This window comes from Meriones unguiculatus, chromosome 11 (assembly GCF_030254825.1).
Source record: "Meriones unguiculatus strain TT.TT164.6M chromosome 11, Bangor_MerUng_6.1, whole genome shotgun sequence".
NCBI classification, from domain to species: domain Eukaryota; kingdom Metazoa; phylum Chordata; class Mammalia; order Rodentia; family Muridae; genus Meriones; species Meriones unguiculatus.
In genome coordinates, this window is record NC_083359.1 from 63,885,508 (window position 1) to 63,909,366 (window position 23,859).

Genomic DNA, 23,859 nt, shown 5'->3' on the forward strand with positions numbered 1-23,859 from the left:
AATCATAGGAGGAGAAAAGAGAGGGATTGAGAAGAGAGGAGGGAGGGGGCCACAGCAGAGATACAAAGTGAATAAATTGTAATAAATAATAAATAAATAAATTTAAAATAAATAAAAAAAATCATCCTGAGTGAGTTAACACAGACCCAGAAAATAAATACGATTATATATTCACTTACTTGTGGATATTAGCTGTTTAGTAAATAATGACCAAGATAGAATCCATAGACCCAGAAAAGTTATATATAAAGGAAGGGTCTAGGGAGGGACACATACACCTCCCTGGAAGTGGAAAATAGAATATATTTTATGGGTGTGCTGGAGGCAGGTGGGGATGGGAACAAGGGGTGCCAGTGCAGGGAACAGGCCGAGGAGATAAAAGTGGAAGGACAGAATGCACAGTGAAACGGTTAGAATTGAGAGGTGATATGGAAACTTCAACATGATAGGTTTTCCTATATTTTGTTATACTTTATTTTACTATATTTGATTGCTATCTCTTAGAAACCTATACTGTTCTAATTAAAGACAAAAATCCAGAGGGGAGGAGACATGAGGAGGAACTGTGAGAGTAGAGGAAGTAAAATTATAACCAGAGCATATTATATGAGAAAGGAATATATTTTTAATGAATGAGGAGGAACAAGATTTAAGAAACTGATAACTCAATATATTTATTTTTAAAATAATTTTCATCATATTTTACCTCTCCCACAAGAAGAATGATGCATACATGAACTCACAAAGACTGTGACAGCATACAAAAGACCTGCAATTTCAACCCAGACAAAAATCCAGCATAAAAAGGCAAATAGGCACTAATTGCCACCCTCACCAAGAAGTTATTTGAAATTGGCACCTTCTAGAAGAAAGGAAAAAAAATCAGTTTTCTCCAGGGACAATTGGCATGACAATTACAATTTTTAAGATCAATTTTCTTTGCCAAGAACAATCAGCAAGCCTCAAAATTCCATGGACATATGCCATTATGTTAGCCATTATCAACAGAAATATCAAGAGTTTTAGAGTAAGAATTATCAGTATAACAATGAGTTTGGCAAACAATATATAAAGTCTGTGCAAGCCATTTACCTGCTGTAAGGCATGTTTATTTCAAGGCATACTAATTTGAACATTTTAAAGAACATCTCAGCAGATTAATGTTTACTTAGTTTACATTAATTTATAGCTTCTTTCCATATGTGCAGCAAAATTTTCCTTCTAGCTGTTCTGCGCATGCTCTTACAATATGCATAGGATTGTCATGATATGGGTAGGTATCACCTGAATGGAAGTAATTGTCAGTGAGGGTAGACCATCACAAACAAGAAAAAAGCAAACAAATGTTGAGTGATAAGCAGAGACTGATGGTAGATGTTCACTTAATTTTATTTAGGCAACGTTGCTGGAAATTAAAACTTCAGTCAATGTAATTACTAGTGCATAAACAAGAGAATAATGAAACCAAACACAATTTTTTTCATTAAAGGTTTTTCAATCAGTTCTTTCAATTTGCTACATATTTGAAAATATCAAGTCACATATTAAAATTATTATCTGTTTTTATGTAGTTAAAATTGTGTTATACATATAAACTGCAAAATAATTAAATGAATACAATATGTTTAACTATGTACCATTCTGAAGCGATTTAATTTCATTAGTACTATTTACAATTCTTCAAGAAAAATGCCTAAAACATTAAAATTAAAATATAGATTCCTATATTCAAAGTCTATTTATGAAATTGTATGTCAGCAGATATTCAGTATCAAAAGTAGAAGATATTTCAAGTTCTTTGAAGTTGAGCCATTTTAGAAAGAATAACTTTATTATGAAAAATAAAGCAGAAAAGATTGCCTTTGAATGAAAAGATATAAATTGGGTATGTCTAAATGAGGACATTTGTATGATACATTAGAATAGCTCAACAAGAGAGAAGTGTCATATTAGCACTCAAGAGCACATAGAGGATATATTTTTTAGAATTTGAACTATTTACAGAATAAAAAGTCTTACAACAGAGTTTATGCAACTGTGTCTTAATAAATGTGTTTTTCTCATTGTTCACTTAGAGTCCATGTAAGGTTCAAGAATTTCTGAAATTACAATGTCTTCTCATTTATGTTTTTATAAAAGTATATTGCATGCCCTAAGCCATCAATACTCAAATTTTAGGAATTGTAAGTATATCTTTTATTCACCAGATACAATTGTCATATTAGATGTTTATTGCTGAATAACTGGCCCTTCTCCAGTTCTTTCTGAACTCTATGTGGGTGGTTCAATTCAGCTGTTCTGGCTCAGACTCCTCCAAGCTGACTGATTCAACTTGGCTTCTATCAGCTTCTTATTGTAGTTCTCTCTGATAAGCTAGGCTCAGATGGAAGGGGAGGAGGACCTCCCTATCAGTGGACTTTGAAAGGAGCAGGGAGTAGATAAGGGAGGAAGGGTGGGGTTGGGAGGGAATGAGGGAGCGGACTACAGATGGGATACAAAATTAATAAACTGTAACTAATATTAAAAAATAAAAATTTAATTAATAAAAGAAAATTGCCCCTTAACTTCACAAACTAAACTGCATTCACCTGATCTCACTGAACTCCCTAACTCTATTGTACTGTCTCCAACAACTCTCTGTCTCTTTCTCTGTCTATCTCTGTCTATCTCTCTGTCTCTCTGTGTCTGTCTCTCCATCTCTTTGTCCCTCTCTCTCTTTCTCTCGTGCATTTGTGTTCTGACTCATTCTAGCAAATCTTTCCTGATTTGTCACTTTGTTCCTCAATCAGATTTCATTGTTTACCGTTAAAGGTGTGTATTAAAGGCATGTCTGTATTCTAACCAGAGAGGTTAAAAGTGTGTATTCCAGGCAGTTGTATGCAAGTTGTGTGGGGACTGTACATTCCAGGTGATTCCACAGACCAGGTCTTTGGATATGATCCTTTGCCAGAGCAGTCATGTTCCAGGACTAAAATTCCTCTACAAGGAATGTTCCCAAGTTTGGATTCCTGGCACCTATATAATCTGTTATACATGGAAAACAAGGAGACAGCAGGATGGCCCACTTCCCATGTGGTATCAGATTGTCCAGAATCACAGTGAAACAAACCAAGTAACAGGTAAGCACGCAACTGATAAGCCTGGTCAGTTCTCTAGGCTCCTCATCAGCAAGGCCACTGATAATTTATAATAATTTTAAATCACAACCATGTCAGTGTACAATATTAAATATATGTTAGTAATTTATGAATACAGTTTACTTCAATGAATATTATTTCAATAACTTATTAATATTAAAGCTGGATAAGTTTTCTTTTTTGAAATTTTCCTATACAGCATTCTTCTATAATATTTAACTTACATCTTTTATTCATAATACCAACAAACAATCCCAACACAAACTCTTTAAACCCTTAAAATTCTTACAGTTCTTATTTTATAAATGAGAAAACAGGCATCATCTTATATGTATAACCATGGCAAGTAGGTAGCATCCTGGAGCAAATTAATTACAACATATTAATTGCTCAATATCACAAAATTGTATAGAACAGAGCTAGCATACAAAATCAGGTAACCAAAGCCCACAATACAATCATGCCACCAAGCCTCACATAAGACAGGCTCTTCTTAGTGCTGCGCTGTTTCAGTATAGTAGGTTCAGGTAAACGGCCATGCAGAGCCTCACCTTCACCTCCAGGACAGGCGGCAAGTTCTAATTTCATCTGCAGCCACTTCTTCCATCATGAGTGTGTACGGGCAATTTCTCTATAGGAAGACCTGTCCAAGACCTAACTCGGAAAAAGTACCTTAGTAAAAAGCATTTGATTATATTTCATAGTTTGGCAGCACTTCAGCTTCCTGTTTCATGAAGAATTGCAGGCAGATCCATTAAAAATTATCTTTTATGACCAGCTAATGGAACCTAGATATAATTTTTTTCTTGTAGTTTATGAATAGCAGATTTAGATTTAATTTTTATTAAAGGAAGGTCAGATCTCTTTTTCTATTTGGTAAAAAAGTAAAACTACTAAGAGCATACCAGATAAGCAGAAAGTTTTATCACAGCCATGAGATTAAAACTGGATGTCTCACTTCAAAAGAACAAAATTCCTTACATTTTAATTTTTACAAGAAAGAGATTCAGATTTTAAAGATGACATAGCAATAAGAATGACACACCAGACTTACTTTTCTACATACATGTTCAGAACACTATCAGACATTGTCCCTTCAACTATATGATACATGGAATTCCATGTTATGTTTTCATTAGTGATTGATGGCCGAATCTTCACTAATATTGATAACTTTTCACTTTCAGGAACTGCTACTAATATATTGTCAAATTCCCTTATTAAATCCAACAGAATACTAGGTGCCGGGGCCAGCCGGGCAGAGTCTTACGGTTCTTGAGTTGGGTGTGAGGATTAAAATTAATAAAATAAACACACAGCACACAGGAAACTTTTTAAAGGTCCAGACTCGACAGCTTTTGCAAAAGACAGACTGCTGCAGCAAGTCTCCAGTGCTGCCTCCTCCTCTGCCTCCAGCCTTCTCACCACTTTATTATTTGAGGAGTTACTTTAGCCAGTAAAACATCTCAGAACAATAGGTTAATTTGCACAAGGAGCCTGAGGAAGAGGTGTAACCCTCACAAGCTATCCCACCTGTTGTCACAAACAAAAGGAGATGGACTTGCAAGTTCTCCTCTGCCATTAGTAAAAGGCCTCCTAAAAAACATCTCTCCGCCGAGATTTAAATATCAAAGCAGGCCGCTGAGTCACTGCTCCTGACAACTAGGATGGCTTATATCCCTAACACTCCAAAAAATCACCCAAACACTAGCTCATTATCTTCACGGGCTGGCTGCCAGCTCTTTTGGAGTCATCAGTTACCAGTCTGTATTTCTTTTGATTGACTGTAACTTCTAATGCTTGGAGATCCCCTCCTATAGTAAACAGACTTTCCGAATCATCTAGCATCCCATTCCCTGGATAACTACATATTTCAATTTTAAATCTTCCTCTCAGCAATTCCCCAGCACTTAAGTTAATGGTTTGCTAAATCCTTGCCTACCATTAAAAGCAGGAATCCACACATTTGTCTTTTAACTTTTTGTCTGTTCTACTTTCCATTCTTCTTAAACAGTTGTTCTTCTATAAAAGCTCAGTGGGGAGCTGTTCCCCACAGGCACAATCAAGTGTTGACATCCTCTGGTCTCTTTAACTCCAGATTCAATATGTTTATTGGAACAAAATTAGCCTTTGGAACATGTGGTGCATTCTCTGTTTATTTAATGACAAAATAATGAAAAACAAAAACCCCAAAAATATGCTTGTATTTTTAACCATTTAGTTTTACCATATAAAAAAATATAAGTAAATTAAAATTACTCTAGTTATTCTTTCCTTTCTCTTGAAATATGGAATAAAATAACTACCTTATGATATATAATAAACTTGCCTAAATTTAGCTTCATATTATGTAACAAAAAGTCCTTCAAACTTACAAACAAGTATTTCTTACACCTTGTAATTTCATGCTTGGTGAATAAAGATAAAATATTTACCAATACTATTGATAGCCAACAAATGATAGGTTTCATATTAAATGTAAAACTTCCAAATAACATATTTTGAAGAATGTGTCTATGTATGTATGTGTATCTATGTGTAAATACATATATATATATTCATATGTCTTGTGCTATCGGACACACAAGACCACATTTGAAGTTCTCATACGATAAAAAAATAATACAAAACTCACAATGTTTAATTCAAATTAAAAAATGAATATATTACCAGAGAATCTTAAGTATATTTAAAATTGCATGAGAAGGTAAAGCTTTTTGTGATTTTATAATAAAGGAAATCTGGACCATATCAACAGAAATCTACACAACTACTATTTCAATTGGACCTAATACAACATTAGCAAGACTTTTAAAAATCAATGTTTTTATCCTACATATATATGTTTTGCTTTCTTGAATATTGAGTCAAATAATAAATTGGACTCCAGTTAGAATGTGCTATACGGAAATAAATGTCAGTAAACCATTTTCTCGTGAGTCTTGATCCAGAATTAATAAAGGAAAAAGGCAAGCCTGAGCCTATGTAATTGGCTCTACGTGTGAATCAATACTTTTAAAATGACAGTAGGAGGCAAATTTGGATAAAGAATAAGAGGAAACACACCCAAAATATCATTCCCTTATAAATTTGATACTAGAGTCATTGCCTTATTAAATACTACCTAACTTCTTCATTATTCTAAACAGAAAACAGTAGGTAATGGCTGTTCCCTGAAAACTTTGCCCTAATACCGAGACTCTGACATAACATTTCTCCCCTCATCATTTTGATTTCTTACTAAAAGGACAATTTAGCAGCATGTTACGTCATCTCTGTTTCACAATTTAATAGTGTGATAGACTCCTTAATTCGCAGATGTTGTGCTTTAATCGTAACAGGGAGGGGAGACAAGTAAATTTCATACTCAGTGTTCATACAGGGTTGTGAGGACACAACTCTGTATAGTCACAGTACCCTAGAAATGAATATGCAGATTCTTGGTTGTAAGTCCAGCCAGCTTCAGTTGATTACAGGGGACACTTTTGATTTGTAAAAACTAAGTCTCCCTATTGTTGAAGTTTGTGTTTGAGTATGTACAACTACGCACATCCTTTCTTCCTAATCAAAACCACACATGCTTCTAAACAGCCAGAGAGTCGATGTAGGGGAATAAAATCAAATCCACTGATGAGCATGCTATACCCATTTACCTCTCCTATAATATTTTAGCCCACAACTATGACTCTCAATGTTACATTTATTATATATGAATCAATAAATAGAATCAAAGTAACAAAACAAGTATTTACCAAAATAAAGTTAAATGTTGAGGTTAGTTATAGTGAAAATTTTAAACTTAAAATCAGTCAGAATATAGTGTATACTTGACAATGCGGACCAGGAAATTACTTTTTCAGAGTTTAGGAGACACTGTTCAAGAAGTGGGTCAAAAGCTAAATTGAGGGTCTCTGGTTCTCGTTTCCTATGATACGTGATCCAATATATTGACTAAAATTTTGTTGAGAGACAAAAAGATACTTATTTTTGCTCAAATGAATGCTTAAAATCTCTGTGACATTTTAACCCTCCTTTTTACCTCAGCAAAGATTTCAAAGAAAAAAGACCAGTGAAACAACAGAAGCCCCTCTTGCATTCTTTAGGATCACAGAGAGCTAAGGAGGATACCACAGTGCCAGTGCGGCATTCCCTGAACTCATGAGCCACTTAGCCACCATGATAGCATGATGCGAGCTCATCCTTATTTCCCATGGTTCATCTTCTCCCTAATGATACGGGTTATCAACATTTGACTTGCAATTTAGGAGGTTGTTTTGTAGCCCCTGTTAATGAGAGGAAATGGTATATTTATACATTTGAAATACACGCTGGGATCTGTTTAAACTGAGCAAGACCTAGCCCACTCTTGACATTATGTCAAAACTGCAGTATTTTAATATTTTTGTCTTTTCCTTCAATGTGTTATTAAAATGAATTTCTCATCTACTTTCTCTCCACATTAAGACTTTCAAAAAATTTGTCAGACGTTTTCTCTTCAAAAAAGAAATAAATAAATGTCTAATTTTTATCATGAGTCATGTAAAAATAAATTGTTACTGTACTATGATATTTTGAATCCCAGTGTTTGTACTTTAAGGGCTATGAACATTGTGTTAATTATCCCATTGAGAAGTTTTAGAAAACATTCATACACGTAAAAGGGAATGGTGTAAATATTCTAAAATAGTCTTATTAGCTGGCATGACTCAACCACCAAGTTATACTTTCATCACAAAACTGCTTTAGAGCCCGAGAAACAGAACAGCAAGCTTCTGTTTCTTGCTTTTGATTCTGAAGCAATACTTTGTGTGATTAAAAACATCCGCTATGAATGATGTTTTAAGCTTCATATTATGCAACAGCACACTGAATGAACAAGTTTTAAAAAGAGCAAAGTGGGGACTTAACCAAATATGTTTGCTCTACAGTAGAGACCGCCCAGGTATGTAGACATCAGTCCTGCCAAGCTGGTAGTACCTCAGCCTGGGCAGTAAATTTAGGAATGCTAAGCTTCCTAAATTCCCTCATGTGGTTTCATTTTACTATGGTAGACTTCCTCTGCTATTCTAAACTGCTGTGTTGTGATTTTTATACACCAGAAACATCTGCTGTCTTCACTGATGGGAAATGGAAAAAGTGAGTAAACAGCTTGCATCAGTATATTAAATATTATGGAAACATTTCAAAGAAAAGACTGAGCCTGTAGCATAAATTAATATTTCAAATGGATATATCTCAATAGAGAATTTATAAGACTCTTTCAGATGTCACAATTGCAAGAAAAGGGAAAGAGTTATTTATTTTTATCATTTGTATCATGCCTGTTCTCAGAATATTTAATTTTTTAAATGTAAGAATAAACCAGTTTTGTATCTAAAATCTGAATAGTTACAAATGAGTATTATTTGACAACATTTAAAATCATATGTGATTCTGAATAGTTTTGACAGTCATAATTACCAGAGCTAATTCTAACAACATAAATGTATAATAAACTAATAGAACAGGTTAAAAGTAAATATTGGAAATAAGTCTGGAGTTAAGAAAACAATGATATTATTAAAGACTATTCTATCTAATCATTGTGTTGAACTATTTATTCCAACACACACACAGGTAGACACAAATCCATCAAAAAAGATTAAAGTGAGCTGGGCAGTGTTGACAAATCCCTATAATCCCAGCACTCTGGAGGGTGAGGCAAGCAGATCACTGTCAGTTCTAGTCTGGTCCTGTTCCCTGTTTTCTCCCTTTTTTGATGTCTATCCCATTTGCCTTTCTGAATGAGGACTGAGCATCTTACCCAGAGCCCTCCTTCTTGCTTAGCTTTTTTAGGCGTAGAGATTTTAGTATGTTCATCCTATATTATATGTCTAATATCGATTTATAAGTGAGTATATACCATGTGTGCCTTTCTGCTTCAAGAATACGTCCCTCAGGATGAGCTTTTCTAGTTCCCACCATTTGCCTGCAAATTTCATGATTTCCTTGTTTTTAATTGCTGAATAGTATTCCACTGTGTAAATGTACCACAATTTCTGTATACATTCTTCAGCTGAGTGCCTCACAGAGGGCATCTGAAAGATTCTACCTAGCAGGATTTGAAAGCAGATGCTGTGACTCATAACCAAACTTTGAGCAGAGTAAAGGGAATCTTATGAAGGAAGGGGGAGATAGAAAGCATTGGTGGGGAAGGGGTGTGGATGGAGAACAGGGAGGGAGCTACAGGTTGGATACAAAACAAATAAACTGTAAATAATAATAATAATAATAATAATAATAATAATAATAAAGAAAGGCCTGGAGAGGACAGGATCTCCACAAGGAGATCAACAGAACTGAAAAATCTGGGCCCAGGGGTCTATTCTGAGACTGATACTCCAACCAAGGACCATGCATGGAGATAACCTAGAGAACCCCTGCACAGATATAGCCCATGGCAGCTCAGTCTCCAAGTAAGGGGAACAGGGGGTGAACTCAGTGGTTGGCTCTTTGATCACTCTTCCCCGCCCCCCCCAAGCAAGGGCATCCTTGCCAGGTCATAGAGCAGAGGAAGACAATGCAGCCAGTCTTGATGAGACCTGAGAGGCTAGAGTCATATGGAAGGAGAGGAGGACCTTTCCTATCAGTGGACTTGAGGAGGGGCAGACAGGCAGGAAAGCAGAAAAGGGAGGGAGGGCAGGATTTGTTGATTTTTAATTTTTTTAATTTTTTCACTATGGGGTGATCCTGCTAGGTCACTCTATGGAGAGAGAATGCTGAAAAACAGAATAGTTGATCTAATTAGATTCTCCAAAGAAAACGCTTATCAGCTTTCTTCTACAGGGCAAAAACACAATAGGTGCCTAAATGCGACAGTGGTTTGCACCTGCAGTGCATAGAAGTAATTAACTTTGTTACTACAGGGTACCAGTATCTGGTACTCATACCAGCTTTTCAAGAAACTAAGCCCATGTCTTCGTATATGTGTTTAGTGTGGGGTGAAAGAGCAAACGTTGTTATACACGTGAGTTTGGAAACACTGGTATGACAGTTAAATAATCAAAGCTATGTATAATATGGGGTGCATAGGCTTCCTTTTTACAGGTACAAAATGACATTTCTTCTGTGCATATGACAGCTTTTACAGAGTAGATATATGTTCTTCTATTCCTTGTCTTAATCCTTCTGAATCAGCTATGTTTTATCATTTAATGTCAAAATTCAAGATTTTGTTCATAGTTTCTGCTATCTAGCATTACTAGTTAAAAGGAGGCATGTAAAAATCAATACATAATTAGCAAAGCATGGTAACACTCAGGCTTGTGACTCTTTTCCAGGTTAAAGAATGTATTCTCATGACTTTGCTATTCCAACTCAGGAGTTTTGTTGTTGTTAAGTATATCTGAAAATATTCAGTTACACAGGGTATTTGAAACAAACAAAAGAAACATAGATCGATCTGTAGTGTGCTCGGACACTATTAGCCATATAGAGAGAAGCAAAGTCATAAAATCTTTAGTTATATCTTTAAAAGTGGCATTTCAATATATGTCAGAATTAAGAGGGTGAAATGTTTGGATGTATTTGTGTCTGCCTGCATAGATGTGTCTTCGTCTGTTTTCACCAGTATAAGGAAATTGTTTAATGCAAGTGTATCCTATCTTTATTTTAACATCCAATACCTTATATTTTTAAACTGTAACTGAAATATATATAATGAAATCCAAAAGTCTACAAAATAACTTTCTGGACTAAATTACAGAGAATGAATACAGAACTACAAAATTAGCCTTGTTTATTTCATTATTTCTAAACTCCCCTGAAAATACTATCAAAGACTATGTGTTTGAGATGAGGCAGGAAAAAAGAGGGTGGAGCCTGCTACATAATCAAATAGATACATGGCGTACGCGATAAATAGATGCTTAGGAAAATAAATACAGTTGACCTGAGCTGAGACTGTCTAGCTGAGACCTGAGCTAGACTGTCTAGCTGAGACTGTCTAGCATATCTATACTCAAAATGGTTGCTGCTCATACATTATTAACCAAAGCACAAGGATCATATTTTTCTTTGGGGATTACAGACAGACAGATGTTCCTTATCAGTTACAAAAATTATGTTGTTTTGCTAATTTTGAGACAGTGACTTATTGTCCTTTTTAGTATTGCCTGGAATTCCCTACATATTCTAGGCTAGCATTGAACTCATGGCAATTTCCTGGCTAAGGGCCCAAAGTGATGAAAATATTATAATCACAAGTGTGAATCACCACACCTGGCTCAGAAATTACATTTTTGTGGAAGAAATTATTGTATTTCAAAAAATAATTTAGTAGCATGGGCTTCAATCATTTGTAATAATTAATCTCCTTCAACACACAAATATGAGCCTACAAGCAACACCTTTTCCCAGGCATAACTACTTTTAGGGAACAGATTATTAGCTGAACTCATTTCAATACGAAAATCAGTGAAGCAGCATTTGCAAAGAAGAGTATACATTTAGTCAAAATCAACTGGCCTTATATTAAAAATGCCCTTCATGGCTTAAACAAATTTATAAATTAGAAGGATGCAATGGTGTTAAAAATAAAAGACTCATGGAAAGCAAAACGACTACAAAATAATTAGAAAAGGTCTCTGTGTTGTTATCTTAACTTATGCTTGCTTTTATAATAAAATTATAAGCAATCACATACAATTGTAATTCTAAAAGTGAAAGCATGTCTTGGCATGACCAAGCACATGCCTAACCAAGTATTTTTTCCCAATTCCAGAACAACCTAGAAGTTTTGCTGCTTTGTTTGGAAAACAATTGGAAGAAAATTAAATTTTAGCTATGAGCTCAATTCTATTCTCCTTTCTCAAATATCGATTCCCTACCTCTATTATTAAGTTCAATATGTTAAATGGAAGTTAACAGAATAGCTTTCAAACAAACAAAAATGCGGAAATTCAAAGCAGAATCTAATATAGCCTAGAGACAGGGAAGCACACATCATAAATGCAGACAATCCTGTCACTTCTGAGCTTCGGTGGAACCCAAATGCCAGAAGTTAGCGCTGAATTAATTAAATCTAAAGATGAACACTCTAAACTGCTATGGTTTACAATTAAATGTATTTGTTTGTTTTTTTTGTTTATCTGCTTGTTTTAAGAAAGTTTACTAATGGAAAGTTTTTTAAAATTATCTAGAACATCTATCCTTATTAATACAGGCTTATAAACTTAGTTCTCAGGAGGCTGAGGCAGGAAGGACAGAAGTTTTTGTTCAGAATAGATTACACAGACAAAGCCTATCTCAATTATAAAAAATAAATAGTTAAAGTATTAAAAAGCACCCTTTTCAGTATCCAACCCTATAAGGATCCCTATAGGATTAATAATAGTCTACTCTGGGAGAGTTCTTAAATTAAAATACACTTTTTAGCGTAGATTTTGTTTAGAGCTACTTTGAAGAGCTCATTGACTTTATTCCTTGGAAAGTCAAGGATGTGGGTTTCGTGGGAAAGGTCCTGCCCAGCACAGAAAACCACCATTCTACAAGTATGAACAAGATTCACACTTGTTGCACCCCATGTGTGCCTATGAATCAGTTATGTAATCTCACTGAAAATTATAAAGTTTCTAACTAATAATAAAAGAGTTCTATCAAATGAAATTAACTCTCTTGGAATACAAATTAACCAAATACTTTATTTACCACAAATGAAAAACGAGAAATAACAAAAGCTCTATGGCTCTGTAGTATTTACTATTTGTTTATAATTTTGGGAATACATATTTAGTTGTAGTATAAATAGCTCTTGTTTTAATAATTCGATACCTTTGATGTTTCAGTGTTACAAAGTAGCAAACATAAAAAACATGTCTTACCTAATTAATGATGTAATATTATTTTTGGTAAAATTCTTTTTAAAACTCAAACCAAATAAGTGCACGTGGTCATTTTAATCCACTATGTATACAATATGTGCAACAGTAGTGAGACTTGTTACTGTTATGCAGACAAAATACAGAGACCCAGTGAGTGACCAGTTCTAAAGATAATGTAGTGTGGTTCTTTTCAGTCAAACCAGAGCAAGCTATCAGAGAGGGTTACATATTACCCAGCAGCCACTCAATCTATGCCACTGAGATGAGGAATTCCTAACTGAGTGTGTGTACATATCATTAAAAGTCTAGAACCTTCATTAAGAAAGCAAGCTCAAATTTCATGCTTCAATATTAAGATTCATAGGAGAAATTTTGTAACCATATCAATTTTAGCTAATATTCAACATTTATCAGCCTCTGGGCTGAACACTGCGTGTATTGAATAACTTAATGATCACAATGGTCTTCTCAACCTACTCTGTTGCCATCCTTATTTGTGGAGAAGAAGAAAATTAGTGTGTGAAAAATTAAATCATTGTTCAAGGTCATGAAACCTCAATAATTTACAGAATAAAAATGTGAAATTAAAATTGGATATCATTAGAAAGTACTACATCAAAATACAATGCCACAGCATTCCAATAAGACAAAAAAGATCAATCACATATAAAATTTTGCAATATTATTCTTTCCTATTATTGAAAAATATACCCTTTTCCACATAATATATACTGATTAAGGCTTCCTATCCTTCCACTTCTCCTAGTTTCTCCCACTATACCCCACCCTACTCCTACCATCCAGATCTATTTCCTTTCCAGTCTCTTATTAGAAAAAAGGCAGGCTTCAAAGGGATAACACCATAAATATAATATAATATAATAAATATAATATAATATAATATAATATAATATAATGTAGTATGAGGGAAACTAACACATCAAAATTGGACAAAACAAAACAAACAAAAGGGAAAAAGCTCACGAAGACACACTTGTTTGCACAATTAAGAATCCCATAAAATGGAAAGCTACAGTATATACATGTATACACACACATCTGGACCATACCTGTGCAGGTCCTGTGCATGATGTGAGTTCATATATAGGATTGGGTTATTTTGATTTAGAGGGCCTTGTTTTCTTGGTGCCCTCCATCACCTTTGTCTTTTAAATACTTGGCTACCTTCTCTTTTATAGGGTTCCCTGAGCTCTGTGGGAAGGGATTTGATGGAAATCTCAAGTTTACAACTGAATTTTGTTACTCTCTCCATCATTACATAATGTTGACTATTGGTATTTGGTACAACTGCTGTAAGAGGAAGCTTTTCTGATGATGGCTGTGCAAGGCATAGAACTATAAGTAGCTATATCATTAGGAGTTATTTTATTGCTATTTATTTTTAAAAGAGTAGTATTTAGGTTTGCCACTAAGTCCCTGGGCTAACTAGGTTTCCTGTTTCTTGGTCACTTACGCAGTACTGGTTGTGCATTTCATCTCATGGAATAAGCCTTAAGACAAGTCACATGTTAGTTGGTTATTCCCACAAGTTTTGAGCCATCATTACTCTGGTATGTCTTGCAAAAAAGACATCATTATAGATAAAAGAGTTTGTGGCTGGTTTGGTATTTATGTGTCTCTTTTGGCATTGTGCAGAATATCTTTCAGTGACAAGGACACTAAAATGTGGGGTTCAAGGCTCTATGTAGGCACCAGCTTGACATTTTCACTGTCAGTGAGCTGTAGAGGGTTTTTTGTTTGTTTGTTTATTGTTCAGCAATGGGACCTTGCTGTCAGTTTGTGGAGAACAAACTATTGTCCTGGCAACAGCCTAAGTTGTTTGACCACTCCTATTGAACCTCTTCAGCCAATAATTCAATTAGATATAACCCTGTTCCAGTACTGGAAGCTTCATTTGAGGACAAGAGATGTTAAAACAAGGAAATAAAGACCTGAAGGGTACTTGAAATACTGTTTTCTAAAATAGTTTCAGAAGACTCTGTAAACCCTCACTCAGATAATGGATGCTTAAATGTCACCTTGGTACACAGAAGTTATCAAGAAAAAAAAAAAAAAGACTTCTATTCAACCTGAAAGCACCTAGTCACTACAGCCTCAGTCTTGATGTGAGCAATCATGATTACCCAGGCCTTTACCTCTACCCTCCATCCAGTAACAAGATAAAACTCTAGTTCCCTTTGAAATAGTGCATTCTGATCTTGAAGGATACAGTCTTACCATAAATTGAGAACCATATAAAATATATGACTATTTTCACTATTGTTTTTAGAATAATTACATGCATTTTATGCCTGCTATTAACAAACTAAACATCTGAGAAAGTAAGTTTATAAATCACATGCAATATATAATTTCATCTGTAAATAATTTTAGAATACATATCCTTCAATGTTATTGGTTTAATTTATCCTATTTGAACGTTTACTTAATTATTAACATAGAATGTCGTATATGGAATATAGTTTAGGCTGGTTAGGAATTTTTAAGCATTTCAAAAACAAACTGAAATCATTAAATTTATAGATTCAATTTAAATACCATATGGAAATTTAATTATTTAAAGTTGTAAGTACTACAGCCTATTAAATCTATTTAATTTTAATCAAAAGTTGGGCAAGAATTAAGAAATAATCAAACTTTTAGAAAACACAGGCAGTACCTACAGCATATTAGTGTAGGAAAAGATATTCTTACAGGCCCCATGTACTTAGGAATTGAGGCCAACAATTAATAAGCATGATCTCATAAAAATATGGAAAGAAAAACTATCAGTCTAGAGAAGAGGAATCCTGCTGAATAGGAGAGAATCTCACTCAGCTATCCATCTGATAGAGGATTAATATCCAATACATATATAACACAAAACATAAAAAAACAACCGATGCATTAAAATGGGATATGAGCAGAGAATTCGAAAAAGAATAAATAGAAATGGCTAAGAAATATATCAAAGTCTACATTATTCATAATTAAATATAAAACACAATCTTTGCAACTGAGAAAACCCTCTGAAGACATGTGCCTTTATTTCTGCTAACAACTTAAAGGTAAATGCTAAACTGGAGTTTCCCTATGACACTGAAACAACTTCTCTACTAGACAAATAGCAATGCTTAGAACATCTGGTCTGCTTTAGCTGTTGGCCAGTGAAGTCCCAAAACATCATAGGGTATTTCCTATGCTCTTTGTTACCCTCCGCTGGATCTTAATGCGAAGACTCTGTTGTCTAAGGCACCACAGATACGAGTCACAGAATATAGAGGAATCAAATGGTAATGAACTTGAAGCTTCTTTTCTACTGTCTGTCTTCCACAGGCCGGGAAAGTGGTACATATGTCAACTGGGGAAAAGTTACCGTGAATTTTACTAACCATGAACGTACCCTGTGAGCTCTAATAACAATTCTGCTCAAACTGGTACAGTGGAAGCACGAAGTCAGGACAATAACCAACATTTTGTTGATTGGACTAAAATCCATCTCCATTAGAAGAAATCAATACCTGGCACCATTATCAGACTAAGATCTTTTGACTAGATGGGTCATGGGCCGTAGGGGGGAAAAAAACTAACAGTATTACATGGCAAATAGACATAATATTAAAGTGAATCCTAGTGGCTTATCATTACACCCAGAGATTAACACATCTCTCAACATTCATTAGATAAGCTTCTGTTTACAGTAGACAGTGTTTAATAAAGAGACTCACGTGTAATCAAGGCACAGAAAACAAAACATTACAAACTTTTCAACACAAACTGGAACCCTGTTGAATACTGCTTCAACCTGTCTTCCCACTGCTCAAAGATCATTGCTAGAGAAGGGCAAAAATAGTGCCAAAGCCACGGGTGGTGAATGATTACAAGACACACCTTCAAGGTATAACAAAGGTACTACACAAGTGAACCTACAGTGGTTATGGCAGCATACACAAGATCTGTGCAATCCTAGACTAGAGCAAATCCTCACAGGGAAAGGGATGATGGGAACAAATAATGAAAACTGGCTTTCTCTGAGTGTATCTTTTGTTAAGCCAATCAAATTCAGTGAAAAGACACACACCCAAGCATATTTGGGTAACACAAATTGATCTCGATAGATTTAGAAAAATAAGAGATTAATAAGCTGGGTTGCAAGAGAAGGAGTATGGGTCGGGAGTTAGTTGGGAGGTAAAATACATGCAAAACATGTTAAACAACTATTAAAAACTAATAAAATGTTAAAAAAATAAATAAAACAGTTATCAAAGGAATTGATCACTTAAAATATATACCTTCACCATGTAGTTTTCAAACTTAAATAATCTGCAAAGTTGAAAACAGTACTCTTTAATTTTGTTTGTTCTTCCTGGTCAATGGATGTAGCTCACATGGTCCATTTCTAAGGCTAGCTATTACCTTTCTCTCTTTCTGCTTTCAATGAAGTCATGTTAGTCTGCTCATGCTGTTGTCCTCGTGTCACATATTACTAGGAGTTGAATTGCATATAATCTTGTGTATTGTATCTAATATACACAGAATAAAAGTGTGTAAGCAATTCACTAAAATTAATCTATTGCAATTTCTCCCTAAATTAAAGATAACCGAGCTATAGAGAATATTTTCATGCTTCCCTTGTGAAAACAACCCCAAACAAGAATGTTAAAATATTTTTTTATAAGTAAGACACTATTTTAATTACCTGCATTTGATTCTGCACGGATCTCTTACATCACCACACAATACTAGCTTGTTTAGGGAGGAAAAAACATAGCTCCTTTATGATGTTGCACTTTAAGCATTTTCATATTTTCCACACCAACTAGTGTTGTAATATAATGGCATAGCATAGCCCATGACTATTTCTCCAAGTACAAAACAGAGACATTTTTGAGTTTCTGTTACATTTTTACTTCCAAATGTGTAAGTTCTGTCATGTACACTGAAGAGGTAAATATCATTTCTTCTACAAAAACAATCCCCTGGGGAAATAGAATGGCATCTAATCATAACCAAAACTGTGAAATAAAGACAATACATGCCTCTGTAACGATTCTGAGTGTGTCCTCTAAACAGGGGCACGGTGACTTCAGACTCACTGATCACATTACTTCACTACTTAGAGGAGTCATGTGAGAAATGAACTTCAAGATTGGATTATTGCCATAAGCCTCAATTCTGTTCTTTATTTCCTTCCAGTGCTTCATCTGCAGTAGAAAGTAGTCTATTTTTCCTCTCTGACCCTCAGTTTCTCAAGCCATTTTGAACAACAGCATTTTTCTGTCATTCAGAACACAGACGATGATGTCCCTTTGCTCCCATTCCCTGCCTTCCACTGTTCTCACTACAAATTTCTCAGTGATTCTTTAAATGGTCCCAAAACAATTTTCTTCTATCAGCTTTTTCTTTTTATTCACATTCAGGGACCACAATAAGGCAGGATATGGTACAAGAAGCTGCAAAGAAAGACACTGAATTCTCAGGCACTAAAATACTAAGCCCACAGTAGTGGAAAAAACACAGGGAGAGATTAGCAAACACTTATTGCTTCAGACAGCATGGGTTCATATTGCCCAAAATGATCTGTAATAGCATCAACATTTAGAGCAAAAACTGAGCAGGATCATCCATGTTGGAGTCACTCAAATCTATCATTCAAATAGAGCATCTTAACTGAGAATATAGTTATCTGAGGAAATCTGCACTAGGTGGCTTGTGGTTTAGCTAATAGGATGGTAGTTGTGCCCTTACAGTCTTAACAATGATATGAGAATTGAATGACATGTATAATATCTTAGTAACTATTTCGTAAGAAAGTCACCGACCTCAGCCTCTTTTCTTTCCCTTGATGACAGACAGGAGCATCCTACTGTAATGGCTTAGGCCTTCCTTGACAGATGAAAACAACATTTTTGACATAAACAAAATGGATGGCTACTACATTCCTGTGTAATCCTCCTGCTGCCAGGAAGAGCCTTGATAAGCTCCACCAGACAGCAGCCAAATAATACAACTAATAAGTACCATGTGGGATCCCTATCTCATTATCACTGCCTGAACCTCAGCTGGAAGAAAACTTTCAGAGAAAATGTGATATGTATGTTAAAACATAAAGAAAATTATTTTAATGATCAAAAGGACATTATGAGGATAACCGCGTATGCCTTTCACTACACAGCCAAAGCCATCTGGTCTACTTAATTCAAGGTGACTAAAGAGGAAACTGAACGGGAAAGCCATAAAATACTGTTTCTGAAATCAAGGATTTAAAAGCATAACTCCAAAAAGTTGAATTACTTATATTTCTATCAAAAATAGAAAACAAACTTTTATACTCTAAGAAACCATGGTGACTACTCAGCTAAATTGGCATAGCATCAAACTACACCTTCAATATGTTTGGCTGTTTTTTGTTTTTTGTTTTTTTTTTTTTTTTCCTTAGCCATAGGGAAAAGGGACTCTTCTCAGACTTAAACAAAGAAGTTTGTCCTTGCAGTGTGTGGACATGAATTCAAAGACCTATAGCTTCACAAAATACTGACAATAAAAGATGACTAAAAAAATAAAAATGGTTGAAAAGACATTTACATATCTCCCCTTAGACATAGGGAAAAGCCCTAAAGGCATGGAAATAACACAAGAGCAACAAGATGGGGAGATGGGCTACAAAACACTATCTCCCAACAAGACAGACACGGAAAACATGAATTCATAGCAGCTGTACATACTGCTAAAAGGCCCATAAAGATTGGACCCATAAATTTGGGCCCTTTTAACAGTTAGCTCTGGAACAGAAAGGACTTAGGGAGTTCTATCGCATACTTCAGGCCTATTTTCAATCAACAGATCCCAGGTGATGATGAAGCACACATTTAGTTGCATATGCACAGGTGAGCCCAATAGGCTCTGATGGTTGTACCAAACTCAGAGTCACAAGGAAATCCCTGATTAAACTCTATGGGACACTTAGCTATAAGTATAAAAATAGAAGCAAAGATTTACAGAAAGAAGTGAGGGGTTGGTGCAAAGAAAATGATCAAGGTTGTAGAAGACAGGGATAGGAATATAATGTATATATATTATATATATATATATATATATAACTGTAGTATGACACATAGTATATATATATTTATATAAAATGTAAAAGAACAGAAGTTACTTTTAAACAAATCAATAAATATAATTTTAATATGACGTGAAACATAATATAAAAGGAAATGTTATAAACTGTCATGAACAAAGATGAAAGAGAAAAATAAAAAAAAGAAGCTGGGAATGCAAAGAACATTCCATAGACACATGGAATTAAAATTTGCTTATGGAACATTTCAAAGAATGGGGTCTCATCAAATGCAGTAAACACAGTTATACAAAGTAAATTAGTACAACAAAGTCTTATCAAAAATACACAGAAAATTAAGCAAAAACAAAAGATATTATAAAATATCTTATTGAGATAAAATTAAAAAAAAAACACTGATCAAAGTATTAAAAACCACAATTGCAGGCCACAGAGGACAAAACAGCCAGTTCTGATGAGACCTGATAGTCTAGGGACAGATGAAAGGGGAGGAGGACCTCCCCTATTAGTGGACAGCAGGAAGGGCAGGGGAGGAGAAGAGGGAGGGAAGGCAGAATTGGGAGGGGGCTACAGCTGGGATACAAAGTGAATAAATTGTAATAAATAAATAAAATATCATAAGTCAAATAATAAAAAATAAAAAAACCCAACCAAACAACAGCAACAACAACAACAAAACCCCACAATTGCAAGGTTGGCAGATGGCTGCATGGGTAAAAGTAAATGCAATATGAAAAACTGAATCCAAAGGGTGCATAGACTCCCTAAAGCTGTCTTCTGCCCTCTATATATGGACTGTGACAATACATGGCTATATTTATGTACACACACACACATTCCATGCATGTACATATCACAATATTAGTAATAACAACACAATATGAAAGTGTTTAGAGTTACATGTTTAAAGAACAAAGAACAAACTTCTATAAATGTACAGAGTGAGCTAACAAAAGTAACTTGTTCTTTACTAGCTAATGGGTATCCATCAAATCAAAATTAAATAATACTTAAAACCATAGCAAACAGAAATTTGCAGGTAAATGGTGGGAACTGGAAAAGACCACCCTGAGTGAGGAATCCCAGAAGCAGAAAGACACACAGGGTGTATATTCACTCAAAGTGCATATTAAACACATAATATAGGATAACCTACTAAAATTTGTACACCTAAAGAAACTAATCAAGAAGGAGGACTCTGGCTAAAATGCTTAATCCCCATCAGAAAGGCAAAGAGGATGGACATCAGAAAAAAGAGAAAACAGGGAACAGGACAGGAGCCTGCAACAGAGGACCTATGAAAGGCTCTGCCCTGCATCATATCAAGCAGATGCTGAGACTTATGGGCAACCTTTGGGCACAGTGCAGGGAATCTTATGAAAGAAGTGGGAAATATTAAGACCCTGAGAGGACAGGAGCTCTACAAGAAGAGCAACAGAACAAAAAATAATCTTGGCTCAGGTGTCTTTTCTGAGACTGATACTCCAACCAAGGACCATGCATGGAGATAACCTAGAACCCCTGCACAGATGTAGCCCATGACAGTTCAGTGTCCAAGTGGGTTCCATAGTAATGGGAACAGAGACTGTCTTTGACATGATCTGATTGGCCTGCTCTTTGATCACCTCCCCCTGAGGGGGGAGCAACTGTACCAGGCCACAGAGGAAGACACTGCAGCCACTCCTGATGAGACCTAATTGACTAGGATCGGAAGGAAGGAGAGGAAGACCTCCTCTATCAGTGGACTTGGGGAGGGGCAAGGGTGGAGAAGGGGGAAGGTGGGGGGGTTGGGAGGGGAAGAATGTGGGAGCTACAGGGGGGATACAAGTGAATAAAGTATAATTAATAAAAATTAAAATAAAAGTAAGAAAAAACATAGCAAACATGCATGTATATATCCTTACAAAAGCAAAAGATTGGTTTGGGAAGAATCATAAAATATGAGAAGCATTCTACATAAACAATTTGATATCTAGTCATCTAATCAACATTTAGGTTGTATCTGTTCCTAAATTGAGGAAGAATGAACACAGAGGACCAAGTATCCAGGGGGTAAGATATGGAGTTTTTTGGGAATATGCCAAGGAATATTGTAGCTAGGCTATAAAGTAGCTATATTTTCAGCTTTTAGGGGGCTTTCTGAGTGGCTGGGTCACCAACAGTTAAACAACCTTCCCCTACCTCATCCTCTCCAGTAATTGTTGTCTGTTGTTTTGTGGGTATACACCATTCTAATTCAGATAAGATCTCAGAGTTGTTTTCGTTTGTATTTCCTTCACTACTGTGAACAACTTGGCAAAATAATTCTTAACAGTCTTTATTATTTTTAGAACTCTCTGCTAATATCCAATTTTTTAATGAATTTGTTGATTTTTGTTGTTTTATTTCTTTATCGATTCAGGATATTAATCTTTATCAGATATATAATTGGCAGAGACTTCCCTCCCATTTGCTAGAATTTCTTTCTTTCTTTCTTTCTTTCTTTCTTTCTTTCTTTCTTTCTTTCTTTCTTTCTTTCTTTCTTTCTTTGTAGCTCTCCATGGATCACTTTTATTTGTGATGTTTGCTTCGGCAGAAGGGGAGTTAGTATGACATGGAAAGGATAGGAGCTCTACAAGGACCAATTATATCCAGGCACAGGGGTCTTTTCTGAGACTGATACTCCACCAAGGACCATGTATGGTTATAACCTAGAACCTTTGCTAGGATGAAGCCCCTGGTGGCTCAGTAACCAATTGGTTTTCCATAGTAAGGGGAACAGGGACTATTTCTGACAGGAACTCAATGGCAGGCTCTTGGACCTCCCCACTACCCAAGGGAAGAGCAGTCCTGCTAGGCCACAGAGGAGGACTTTGCAGCCATCCTGAAAATACCTGATAAAACAGGGTCAAATGAAAAGGGAGGAGGTCCTCCCCAATCAGTGGACTTGGAAAGGGGCAGGGAGGAGCTGAGAGAGGGAGGGTGGGATTGGGAGGGAATGAGGGAGCAGATACAGCTGGGATACAAAGTTAATAATTGTGATGCTTGTATTTTTTAAACTTTTATTAACTGTACTTTATTCACTTTGTATCCCCCCATAAACCTCCCCCTCCTCCCCTCCTAATCCCACCTTCCCTTCCCCTTCTTCACGCATGTTCCTCCCCAAGTCCACTGATAGAGGAGGTCTTCCATTCCTTCCTTCTGATCTTAGTCTATCAGATCTCATCAGGAGTGGCTGCATTTTCATCTTCTGTGGCCTGGTAAGGCTGCTCCCCCCTCAGGGGGAGGCCATCAAAGAGCAGGCCAATCAGTTTATGTCAGAGGTAGTCTCTGTTCCCATTACTATGGAACCCACTTGGACATTGAACTGCCATGGGCTACATCTGTGCAGGGGTTCTAGGTTATCTCCATGCATGGTACTTGGTTGGAGTATGAGTATGGAAAGACCCCTGTGTTCAAAGTTTCTGGTTCTGTTGCTCTCCTTCTAGAATTCCTGTCCTCTCCAGATCTTACTATTTCCTACTTTTTACGTAAGATTCCATGCACTCTGCCCAACATTTGGCCATAGGTCTCAACATCTCCTTTGATAGTCCAAAGGATAGAGCCTTTCAGAGGCCCTCTGTGGCAGGTTCCTAATCGTTTCCTGTTTTCTTCTTCTTCTGATGTCCATCCTCTTTGCTTTTCAGGATGGGGATTGAGCATTTTAGTCAGAGTCCTCCCTCTTGATTAGTTTCTTTAGATGTACAGATTTTAGTAGGTTTATCCTATAATATATGTCTATATGAGTGAGGATATATTGTGT

At 35.7% G+C, this 23,859-nt stretch overlaps 1 pseudogene; it reads left to right on the top strand.

Moving 5' to 3' along the window:
* LOC110565856 (small ribosomal subunit protein eS8-like) overlaps positions 1-23,859 on the top strand; it is a 173,577-nt pseudogene that overhangs the window by 108,540 nt on the left and 41,178 nt on the right.